The 13603-nt window shown below is 35.8% G+C and overlaps 1 protein-coding gene across 1 annotated transcript in view; it reads left to right on the top strand.

Moving 5' to 3' along the window:
* Positions 1-13603, top strand: part of LOC144346423 (uncharacterized) — a 267079-nt gene that overhangs the window by 64991 nt on the left and 188485 nt on the right. The gene's annotated exons all lie outside the window — the stretch shown is intronic.

Raw genomic sequence — 13603 nt, forward strand, 5'->3', positions numbered from 1 at the left:
ACTTTGACTTCTTCTTCGGAGGGAGTGTCCGCAATCGATCATGGAGAGTGCGATTAAATCGTTCACACTGTCCGTTGCCCTCTGGATAGTATGGAGTTGTGCGACTCTTTGTGATATTGTAGATGTTACAGAGTTCTCGAATAATTTTGCTTTCAAAATTACGGCCTTGAACGCTATGAATTCTACGAGGTACTCCAAATCGAACAAACCAGTCACGAACTAAGACATGAGCTACTGTTGTTGCTTTCTGATCTCTGGTTGGTATTGCTTGAGTGAACTTGGTGAACACATCTGTGAGCACAAGAACATTCTCAACACCATTCGAGCTGGGTTCTAGTACAGTGTAGTCCATAGCAAGTATCTCCAATGGCTTTGAAGCAGTCAGGGATCCCATGGTGGGATGGAGCCAACGTTGACATCTATTACAGTACTCAGCAATCTCTCCAACCATTCCTGGTCAGTAACATCTTTCTCTCACCAATGCTGTTGTCTTCTCAGCTGCCTGATGCCCGACCTGATCATGCACTGCATTCAACACTTGGTTCTTGATCTGTTGTGGGAGCACTAGTTGTTTCACTTCTCTACCAGTGTCATGGACAATTCGATACAGCACACCTTCATCTTCCATGATCCGTTTCCAACACCGGAGCAACCTACGTGCTTGTTTGGTTTCCCTCATTAGCTGCCGCTTAGTAGGAGGGTGCCTAGTTTTCCAGTAGAACCAAAGTCTGCTGATATTTTCATCTAGCATCTGCATACGTGATAAGTCGGTCTTAGAGATAGACGGCAAAGTAGAAATTGTCTTTGGCTCTGTGTTTTGGGTTCTAACGCGAACTTCTCTAAGCAACACTTTAGTAGACATCCTTTCAGAACATGCACGAATGGAGTCTCCAAGAACAGTGGAAACAGGAGTATCAAAAGCGTTTTCAGCAAAACGTTCACTTCTGATTTCCTCCAATGTAACAGATAAACATTCATCCCCATGACTAGTTTTTCTACTAAGAGCATCTGCATTTCCATTGCTCTTGCCGGACCTATATTTTACTGTGAAATTGAACTGTGCAAGGTCAGCTGCCCATCTAGTTTCGGTGGCACCTAGTTTCGCTGTTGTCAGGAAATAGCTTAATGGATTGTTATCAGTATAGACTACAAATTCAGCTCCAATAAGAAGATCTCTGTATTTTTCAGTGATTGCCCACTTTAATGCAAGCAACTCTAATTTCATACTGGAGTAGTTCTGCATATTGCGTTCATTAGGTTTTAAACTTCTACTAGAATACCCAAGTACAACAGTTTTATCACCTTGTTTCTGTGACAAAACAGCGCCCAACCCTAAAAAACTAGCATCAGTTTCTAAGATAAAGGGCTGTTTGAAATTAGGATAGCCCAAGACTGGAGGGGATGTCAGTGCATTTTTCAGTGCCATAAATGATTCTTCACAAGACTGGTTCCAACATTCATTGACATCACATGACCACCCCTTATTGGTAGTAACTCTTTTCTTCCTCCCTTTCTTTGACTTCCCTATGACATCATCAGGCTTCTTTAGTAAGCTGTGGAGTGGGGCAGCCATTTTAGCATATTCTGGAATAAACCTCCTGTAATACCCAGACAATCCAAGAAACCCACGTAGTTCACGTTCTGATTTTGGCCTAGGCCACTCTTGAACTGCACGCACTTTCTTTGGATCTGGGGAAACACCATTACCAGACACCACATGACCCAGATAGCGTACTTTAGTGTGAAATAAATGACACTTTTCAGGCTTTACCTTGAGATTGAGCTTAGTCAAGCGAGAAAGTACTATATCGAGTCTCGATAGTTTCTTCAAAAGTAGAACCAAAAACTAAAATGTCATCAAGATACACAAGAAGAGTCTGAAAATTGATATCACCAAATACTTTGTCCATCAACCTCATAAAGGTGGCAGGAGCATTACATAGACCAAATGGCATTTTGGTATACTCAAAAAGACCTCCTGTACCTGTACGGAATGCAGTCTTCTCAATGTCCTCCTCAGCAACCGGAAGTTGATTAAAACCATGTGCCAAATCCAGGCTACAGAAATATTTGGCGCCTCCAAGTACTTCTAAAGCTTCCTCTATCCTAGGTAAAGAATACGCATCTTTGTGAGTCTTCATATTCAAGGAGCGATAATCCACGCACAACCTCAGCTTACCATCCTTCTTTTTTACTAAAACTATTGGTGATGCATAAGGGCTAGACGACTCTCTAATAACACCTCTCTCTAAAGATGTCTGTAAGTACTCCCTCACCTCATCCCAGTGATCAGGTGGGACTCTACGATGTGGTACTTTAACAGGCTTATCATCAGTGGTAATTATTCGATGCTGTACTAAATTACAAAATCCAATATCATCCTCATTTATGCCGACCTGAAGCTGAGGAGAGCATTGTATTTCACTCAATTTAGAGTTGTTCTAGTCAGGTTTTTTTTTGTTTGTTTTGTTTTATGTTATCTTAACTATAGTATGAACTTGGAATAAAAAAACGCAGTGAATGACATACATGCGTGTCTCTGTGTGTGTCCTTCTGCACGTTACATTTTGGCGTAGTCGGCAGGATCCAAGTGTCTCTGCCATGTTTTGACTGTTTAAAATCCAAAGTTAGTATATTGCCAGATCATAGTAATTTATTTTTCAGATTTTTTTTTGACCAACTGGCTTAATTAGTCCCCGTTCAGGCGCAGCCTGAAAAGGGGACTAATAATTCAGGTTATGTCCATAATTCCGTCTCCAACATTTTCTCAGAAATTCTACAGCAGATATCAGTGAAACTTGGCAGGTTGATGAACATGTCCCCTCCGAGTATGCACGTAATTTTTTTTCCAGATCTGAAAATCCCAAGTGGGTCTTTTTCATGATTTTATCAAAAATTGCCTCTCCCGGCAACATTGACAAAACGTCTGCGCATGCTCAGAATAAATTAATTACTGTAAAATACTTTATTTTGCTTGCAACATTTTTTTGCTATTTTCGCTGAAGGAATGTTTCAGTTAAAATAAAATCCAGCGAATATACCCTTTTCTTATATTTTACAGTCAACTTGTCAAAAATCAATGAAAATAAATTCAATACAAAACACCCAGAAAAAGTCTTTTCAGCGAATGATAATTCCAGCTGAAATAAAATATTTTACAGTAGATTAGATCTGTGAGTAAGGCTGCTGTTATTACGGCACGTGATTTCTCCATTGCGTGCAATTTATTATAGTACTGTTTATACATGTATTCTGTTCGGCTCAGTGGTCTCATTCACTCGTTACTAGAAGAACTAGTAACTTTATTTGATTTCAAGAACTTCAAGAAGACGGCATAAGAGACGTGTTTGCAAAGGTAAGTTTTCCAGTTTATTGGGGTACGATTGGTGTACATTTCGTGACGTACGGACGTGAATATTATGATGATTGCCAGCTTTATATTCTTGTGAAAAACCAAAAAAAGCAAACAATTGTCTCTAATCTACGAAACTAGTTTGTGAATTGTATACCCTGTCAAATTATTGTACACGAACGATTAATTCACGAGGACATAGTTTTCAAGTACCGGTAAATCGTTTTCCGGTCTTTTGCTTGTGTAGCGATTTCCGAAATATTCACAACTTGGGGGGGGGGGGGAAGAATTTCCCTGTGTCGATCAATTTATTCATGATATAATTGCAGGTTGCCTGTGATTATATTCGTATTTTTTATGTTGTGAGCATTGAACTGTTAGTTGCAATGAAGATTTTGGCGATCTTGTGCGATTCAACATGGCCGATGTACAGTGACAACACGCACGGGCGCTTGCAACAGGATTTATGGTTAAGGGAGATAGGCTTGGGTAGGGTTATATACTAGTATAGAAATAAAGACTTTATTTCTATACTAGTATATAACCCTAAACAAGCCTATCTCCCTTAACCATAAATCCTGTTGCAAGCGCCCGTGACAACACGTGTATGGACGGTCGGTCGAGCAGTCTGCAACGGACCACAGTCTGTGAACGGACCGTGAAATCGCTCGTTTTTTCGGCAGTTTTTTTTTTAATGTTTTGGATATTTCATTCACTCCTGATGCCTAAAAGAGTCTAATTTATATTTTACCGTAGTCATTGACACATATTCAAGAGTATCATGTTTATTGTGAATAGCGTGAATGGGTAAGCTTCGTTTCGACAATGGGCTGTTATTTCTGTGAACAATGTTAAATTATTCTTTGAATGCTCAGTTTATTTTTTGAAAACAACTAATTTTTCGATTTAAAAAAAATCATGCCGTTTTCCCCGTCAAAATCAAAGCATAAAGATCTTGCTAAACATCGGTGAATCCCCTGTTGCGTTCACCACGAGGTCACTGAGCCGTCATTAACATATTTAAATGACCACGTGTACTGAAATAACATGGCGGATATCGCATCGCATTTACATTCGACCGAAATCATTCGTTTACGATGAAACTAAGTTGAATATTACTTCCAATTCATAAAAATTCAACGAATTATTTTTTTGTGCGTATTATAATCATTACTGAATAATAATAAACAATTGCAATACTTCGAAAACAAGTAAGTTATTTACTTGCGAAACACAGAATGACCAGATTGTGCTACCGTGATCATTTGCTACCGGTACTAACAACCATGGAACTATAAACCCCTCCATGTAACAACTAAGCAATGTATTCGTGTTTGTATTTATTCAAAACTTCTTTTAGAAAATACTTTACTTTTCGTAAACTTTACTGAATTTTTGGGGGGATTCAATTCCAACATTTCGCGATGCCAAACCAAAGGCCTTTCACTCTTTGAGTGTGACACCTAAACCAGAAGTTTTATGGTGTATAAACTGGCACTAAATGAAAAAGCCGTTGAACCTTATTCAAATTTATAAGTACATGTTATTATGTATTTAATTATGAAAACTGACTAAATTAAATGTGATCTTATTTTTAATTTGAACAGAATTATGATTTATATCGGTAATGACGTTTTCATCCAATATTAATTGTGCAATTGTTAAAATGCCTACCTACACATTTATTGTTTTTGTTTCTGTTGCCCTGAAATAGACATTTGTAAAAAAAAAAAAATTAAAAATCATGCTTGATTCAAATTCAAAAAAAAAAGATGTAGCATGTAGCCCCTTCCTGTTATCTGTTTCCAACTTCTTCCAGAGTAAAACTGGTGAAGCCATGTAATTGCCATACAATCATCAACTGTGGGAAAACTTATATGTTATTGAAATCTTTATTTTGTTGTCTGTGAATTAATATAATATTTGAAATGGTGTAATGGTGCAAAATATTCTCAAGCAATTGGTTTTCTGGTGGCACTACACTGTGCATTTATGCATGATCTCAGCTTTATACTAAGTGATGATGGTGGTTGAAATGGAAAACTGAATACAAAAATCCAGTAACATCTCAAACGAATTTCCGTCTGCTGTGAATGCATGTTTCGTTACATCAAATAAATAACCCAATTTTATTGAATGTATCCAAAAACATGGTACCAATGATCTGAAATTTCAGGAGTGCTCGCTGAAGATTTATCAATCTTGCTTATTGTCTTGTTCTTTACCAATCCTGCATTTCAGTTACTAGAATTTATACTAAAAAAAAATAGTTTCTGTTTTTCTTCTAATAATTCGGCCACTCTCAAAAACAAATATTTTTCCATGGTCAAAATGCAAGAAGAATACAAAACTACTGTGATTGCATAGCGATACCTGTAGGGCCATTGTCAATTAGTTCGCCTGATCAACACAGCGTTATACATAGGGCTGATATTGAATCACAGAGAGTAAAATCTTGTGATACTAATCTCTAGAACCGCTCAGATTGGTACATATGTCTTATGAACCCACATGTGTATATCTTTAACAATACTCATTTTAAACTTTTTTTTTTTACAGTGGTGCTGTGAACTGCTTCAATTTTGCAAGGCAATTTTTTCTGTCAGGGACTTTATTGAAATTTCATAGAATCCTGAATATATCTAGAAGTGAAAATTAAATGGTTTACAGTATTTTATAACCATTAATAATGATGAAATGCAATAATATCACTGCACTAAAAAGACTTCAAACAATTATTGTTACTTCTCCATTGAAGGTTATGAGCAGACCAACCTTTACTGGCTTCCTTAATTATTACATGTACTTGCTCTGAAAACATAGCTTTTACAATTGTTTAAATTAACAGATGTTGTTCTATGTACAATGAATACATTTTAAATAATAAACCTTACTGTATTAATAAAAAATTGTATTTGACAACATGAGAATGATTCTGATGCCCAGTGGTGATGTTGAAACAAACCCAGGTCCTGGTAATATACTAAGACCTGATTAACAAAGAAGTCATGTACATCAAGGTTCACTCAGATTTATGAATGCAGTTTCTTGAGCAAGTATACATGTATGACAAATAGTTTTGTTGCACTTGTGTACTCTGAGATTCTGAACATGGGTCAGTGGAAGTTTTTAGTTGTCAGTACAAAACTAGATTATGGGAAATCACTTTATGATGAGTTGTACCCACATAGAGTACATATTCATTCACCTGTTTGCAGATGTTCCTTGTACTACTTTATAATCAAATAACGGGGACTGTGACATTTCATGTCTTGTTTAAAATGATGAATAATCATAATTTCTGTGCTTCATCAAACTTTTTGAAAATATATCTAGTATATCCAGAATAGAGGGTTATTAGCCCCCACCGGGTCAAAGTCCGGGAGGGGCTTGTAGTTTCGCCTTCGTCAATCTGTCCGGCAGACTGGCGGCCATTTTTAATGCCAAAATTCAGTCAAATTCAGTCAGTCCCTGTGTGTCCATCATCATTTCTTGGAGATGGCTTGACCGATTTTGCTGAGACTTGTTACAAAGACAAAGGGACCACCCATACAGATGCATGTTGTTTTACTTTTTTGAAATGATCAAATATGGCCAGCTGGCAGCCATTTTGATTGTTAATCATGGCTTTTGTCTGTCCATTGATATTTCTCAGAGATGCCTTGACTGATTTCAATGATACTAGGTACAAAGACACAGTGAGGAGGTATTTGATCAAATATAACTGCCTAGTGGCCATTTTGAATGTCAAAATCCAGTTTTTGGGGTGTGTCCATCATCATTTCTCGGAGATCATTTAATGAGCTCATTATTATTTATTTGAATTCTTGTTAATATCTTGTGAAAAAATAGTCCAAACAGACCAAACTTGGTAGAGACTTGATTTGTCAATATACATGTAATATATATGGTATGCAATATTGAGTTTCAATTTTAATTAACAAGCTCATTTGCATATTTATCCAGATAGAATAGATGTATTTTTATTTAGAGTCACCGGGGAAACAATATTTGGGATGTGAATCACTCTGACGACCAAAATTAATAATCAAGGAGGTGAGAGACTTTTTACCTCGGCGATAGCTACAGTGATTGTGACCCAATCGATATTGTCAAGATTCCTGGAAACGCAGTGACCAGTGAGGCCCAAAACTAAACAAACCTTTATGAATTATAATGAATTCAGTTTAATTACAGACTCCAGGGGAACATTCATGGTTTATTTCACTCTGGTGAGGGAATAGTTACTGTAATTCCCGTCTTTGCTAGTCATGCTAGTGAAATATTTTTTTTACCTACAATGTATCTACAGTGTATTTAATTCTTTTGTTAAAAACATTCTTACGCAGAAAAATGGGAAACTTTCTTAGGGGAGATAAATAAATGTTTTGTAAATGTGAAGTTACAGCGAAAATAAATACAGTTTGAAATTGGATAGTGACACCGTTTGTATTATTTGATTTACAGATTCATGGGGAACAAATATTAGTGCTGTAATTCACTCTGGTATGGGAATACTAGTAGGTGACAAAGATAAAAATTCAAAAACGTAACTCTCTGCATGTGAATTTTCAACATTCTGGTTATCTGTGTTCGACTGCAGTCTTTGAAACAAAATTGAGGGACTCTAGAAATGTAATTTAAGGCACAACAAAAACGCAATGTAATTCAAGTAATGCAATATCGCGACGAATGTTTCAAATATTTGCCCCCATCTTCCTTGTTTATTTGGTGATATGAATGATTCAACCCAGCACTCCAGGGGAACCAAAATTTAGCGTGAATGGCTTTCTGAGCGAAAAAAAAGAAACAAATTTCGACAAATCATTCATTTTTTGGGTGATATTTCATTGATTCAGCCCAGTGGTACTATAGCTTATTTATTAGAGGCGCAGGGAACCAAAATTTGGGAACAGAATTACTTGGACAACAATAATAACCAAGAGGTGAGAAACTACTTACCGTGGTGATAGCTACGGTTATTGCAACCCAAACATATTTTACTTTAGTAAGCGAGGGTGAAAACCGTGTTTACGCCATGAAAAAGTGGAGAACTTGAACGTACTTTAGCACAAATAAATTTGTTTTGATTGCCTAGCATGGCGAACGAAAATGGCGACAAAGGTCAAAAGCATTGTTATGATTAATGATTTTTTGAATTTTCTCAGCGATAGCTATGTGAATTTGAACCAAAACAATTATAGGCAAGACTCAGAAGATGACAGTGACATCCACCAAAACGTAATTGAAGGCAAATAAACAAGTGAAGCAAAAAAGACTGTTTCAAGTCGTAGCGTAAAATAGGGGACGAAACCATTTTTGACCTTTGAGGGGAATAGAAATCAGTCAATTTGAGAGTGTCACAATAAGCGAGGGAGCAAATCGTTTGAAGACCTTGAATGTACTTTTTGTACTTTAGTACAACGTAATTTTTTGTTTGATTACCTAATGCTTTTAGGTTCATGTGCTGCAAGTTACAGAGCACATACCTGAGCAGCAAATAATTTAGCCAAACTATCCGTTTTTACACAATCTGGGAAGTTCGAATTACTAAACGAAGTACAGGATGACGAAGCTGAAATATCCAAGAGACATACCAAAAATTATATCTCAAACATGAATATTCGGGGATTGGGGATTTGTTACTACTTTAAATATCCAAACATATTTTAGTATAAGGTAGAAACCATACATATGCACAGTTTGATCAACGTTGATCAACTTCATTAATTTTGTGACAATATTTTCAATTCCCTATATTTGGTGAATGTTTTTGAATATTTTTGTTGTTTTTGGTAAAAAAAGCTATTTTCGACTTCTTGAAAACCACCAGCTCATTTGCTTTGATATCTGGTGTAAATTAAGGAACTGTGCAATGCATGGCTTGTTCAACCATAGCATCACAGCTGTCACCCTCAATAATGCATCAACAGAGCTAGGAAACAATCAGTTATACACAAACTTGGAATACTTACACCAAATGGCTTCAATATTAATTTGTCTGCATTCTTCAGGTCATCATTTGTTTGGCTATTCAACCACTACCTCATTGTTCATTTTACCATTTAACCTACCTTTTTTTCTCATGCTTGACTGAAAATGTTTTTTAATCTTTCAATCTATATTTGGTAGTTCTATTATTTCCACTGGTTTGTTTCAACCATAAATTAACATGGGTTATATTCCTGAAAATAATACGCAGATGGATTTTTTTTAAAATAATAACTATTTTGTTATTTTCATTTAAGGTAGCAGTAAAGGAAAAATGAGTTAAATTCTTTTTTGAGTTTACTTGCATAAATATTCCTTTTAACATCTAACGTAATAAGATTCAATAAATTTGAAACCTTACATCTCGTATTATTTGCTGTGCTAATAGTCTATTTGGGAAATCCAAACAAGTAGGCCATTAAAGTAACCCTTTACCCACTTTTGCCAAAATATTTTGTGCATTTTTATGTATTTTTCTATAATTTATTTAATAATTTTTCATAAATGTCATCATAAAAAAACATAAATTCAAGAGAGTCAGTAGGGTTATTCTGACTGTACCACACAATGCATTATTACATATGTACTGCAGTTTATTTTGATTCGTCCCTGAAATCAAAATCGGTATTTCCACACCCCATATGCAAATGAAGTCTGAGAGCAAACAAAGTAGTCCCTTCAGGAGTGTCGGTTTTCAAAACTAAAAATTGGCATTCCAGCTCAGCAGCCAATCAGCGACGGCCTAACGCTTAGATGACAATTTCGGTTTCAAATACCCCGGCTTAGTGTTCTAGGTTCTTCGCGTAATTAGGTGTTCGTATGCAAGGGATTTTTCCACACAAAAACGACGAATTCGGCCGAATTTTGTTATCGATTGGCTTAATATAACCCCAACAGACCGTATTTTTGTGAAAGATTGGTATTTTTGTCCTGATTTGTAGGAATCTGAAAAACGCGTTTCACAACTTGTCTCTTATTTAGTTTTATGCGTCATTCAAGATGGCGGCCCCCATATAGTAAATATCACATTTATTTTATTATATCAGATGTGCGCCAGCTGACTGTGATATGCACATGCAGTGGCTTAGTGATTTGATTCAAGATGGCCGACTGGCAGCCATTATGTTTTTGGACGTGCTTTATTAGTTTTTGTTCAAATTTGCTGCATACATTATACATGTTAAGACGCATATGATGTCTTTGACAATTTGTTTTTCAAAATCGGAAATAAGATGGCTGTCTGGTGGCCATCTTGCTTTTTGAAAATGTATCTTAAACATTAAATTGGGTACATACATTATACATATTAGGATACATGTCTGTGGTAATTTGTTTCACGCTTGGATTCAAAATGGCTGAATGGCAGCCATCTTGTTTTTTGAAAATGTTTAGTTGACATCCTTTTTTAGCTCCGCTGTCGACGAAGTCGAGCGGAGCTTATATTACTGATTGTCCATCGGCATCCGGCGGCCGTCGTCAACTTTACATTTTCGACTTCTTCTTAAAAACCACAAACTGTATAGCTGTGAAACTTTCTAGGAAGGTACCTTGGGTGCTTCTCTCTCAGATTTGTTCATTTCGTGTGGATATGTTCAATTGTCTTATTTATAGCGAATATTTTTGTCATTTTTGGTCAAAAATGCTATTTTCGACTTCATTTTGAAAACCGCTAGCCTGAATGCTTTGATACTCAGTATGTAGGTACCTTGGGTGGACCCCTCTCAGATTTGACCATTTTGTGATGATATCTTTAATTCTCTAATTTTGGTAAATATTTTTGTCATTTTTGGTAAAAAGTGATATTTTCGACTTCTTGTTAAAAACCGCAAGCTCGATTGCTTAGATATTACATATGTAAGTACTACATGTGGACCTTTCTCAGATTTGTTCATTTCATGATGATATCTTTAATTCTCTAATTTTGATGAATATTTTTGTCATTTTTGGTAAAAAGTGATATTAAAAAGTGGTTAAAAACCACAAGTCTAATTGCTTTGATATTATATATACTACATAGGTAACACAGGTAGACCTCTCTCAGATTTGTTCATTTCATAATAATTTTGTTCTTCAATTATCTAATTTTAATGAATATTTTTGATAAAAAGTCTGATTGCTTTTAATACTATACATATTGTTCATTTTCTAATGATACCGGGTATCTTCTGTTTTTTAATTGCAATGTGCATTGATAACAGCGGAGCTATCTCAGCCGACGACTGGCTGCTAGTTTTTCAAATATTAGGATACATGTTCTTGACAAGAGGGCCATATGGCCATACTACTATTATATCTATTTATATTTCATATAGGATAGAGTAGGATATTTTATTTGGAACATACACAAAAACAATGTCTGTGTAAAGACCAATACAAGAAACGTAAAATAACACAACTAATCTAAAATGATTTTAGAATATGAAATACAAAATTAGCTAAAATACTTCAAACATATTTGTCTACACTAGAAAAAATCTTGATAAACAATTCTTCATTTGGCAAGATTTGGTAATCAGGTGAGTATATAGTGCATAGAGGAATTTTTCCCTGTGTTCTGAAAACTGTTATGTTTACAGTGAAAAATGTAATGTTTTTCATCACCTACATCATTGGAGTCACACTTGTTACATACCCTGTCAATTTTATTTATTCCTCTGTAACGGCCTGATTCAATTGGCAAGAAGTGGACTGAGATACGGAATTTGGTTATTAATGCTACTCTGCCTTTTTTGTTTTTTATACCATCCAGATATTTTTCAAATTCATAATTATTTTTTAATGTTTTATATTTACTTAGTTTATTATGACCAGTTGTGTCTTATTATCATATCTCACTCATGTTTGTTGAGTAAATTTGGTTTAACCTTTCTTTAAACAGATTGCAAAAATTTCCCTGATTAGTATCCGTGTTTGTCATATTTGTAATTTGTAGAAGTGTTTGGACAAACTTATACCAAGGGGCGTATTTAAACACACTACTTCCTTTAAATGTAGCTTTGGTAATTATGTTGTTTGTTTTCTTACATGACAACCTTTGATAACATTTTATGACAGTAAATCAAAGAAAACTACACAAATTTACTCCATTTAGAAATTCCTAACGATTTGCCCGAACGCACGGCACAGTTGGAGGTGTGGCCTGTTCAGCATTTGTCAACAACCAATCACAAGACTGGTTACGAACCAGTTGAGTAAGGCTAACCGAGTCGTGACCTCAATGTGGTTCGTAACCAGGTTTGTGATTGGTTGTTGACGAAATGCTGAACAAGCCGTGCCGTGCGTTCGGGCAAACCGTAAATTTGTGTAGTTTTCTTGATTTATTCTGCAGATATCGGTAAAATGTAGGTAAGGCTTTGGCGAAATTTGAAGGAGCAACTAATATTCTTCAACCTGGTATTTGTTTTAGATTTTATTTTTCATTCTTTTTGTCTGTTTTTTCGAGTTTAAAAAATGTGAGCTGGCTGGAGCCTTCATCCCTTGTCTATTTCTTACACTAGATACCAGCCGATACCAGCCCCCCCCCCCCCCCCTGCTCATAGGGAGTGCGTACAGTTTATCATAGTTCCTGGGCTCCCTGTAGACGTACTAGAGATTGTATGTCCATGGTTCCACGCATTCACAACATGTTCACAGCGGTCAATATCCACGCTGTATCATATACAAACGATTACCAGGATTCGTTACGCAAGACCAAGTTTTAAATTAGTTGCATTTTGAAGGGGTGGGCGTTTTGCCGAATGTGACCCCAAATATAAAAATTGCGCAAAAGTGGGGGATGGGCGCTTGCCCGGGCATGGGCGCTAACGCGGTCGAGTACGGTAATTGCTATATAAAATCTACTAATAGATGAGACAAAAAAAAATCTTTTAAAATAGCTCATATTGTATCCTCATATGTCAATTCAGACAATTACAGTATTTTTTATTTACTGAATCAATATAAAATGGCTAATTAGTACAGTGCATCTCTGAAATCACTGTACCAATTATACGGGTATGTTCAAACTTGACACGCACATAATACAGTATTTTGTTTAGCAATTCACTCAAAGATGGTTGACTAGTGGCCACTTTTGTTGTAAAATGTACCATTTTGAATATTTGTTTTAAATTTTGTACAAATTTTGATGTACATCATAATAAATCATGATTCTACTTTAAAATTGTCAACTGGATTCATATAATCACAAAAATTCATTGGATAGAATATTAAGCAAAAAATGTTTATATGTTGATAATGATTCCTATGAAGACCAGTTAA

Source organism: Saccoglossus kowalevskii, chromosome 14 (genome assembly GCF_978046115.1).
Source record: "Saccoglossus kowalevskii chromosome 14, keSacKowa6.1, whole genome shotgun sequence".
Classification (NCBI taxonomy): domain Eukaryota; kingdom Metazoa; phylum Hemichordata; class Enteropneusta; family Harrimaniidae; genus Saccoglossus; species Saccoglossus kowalevskii.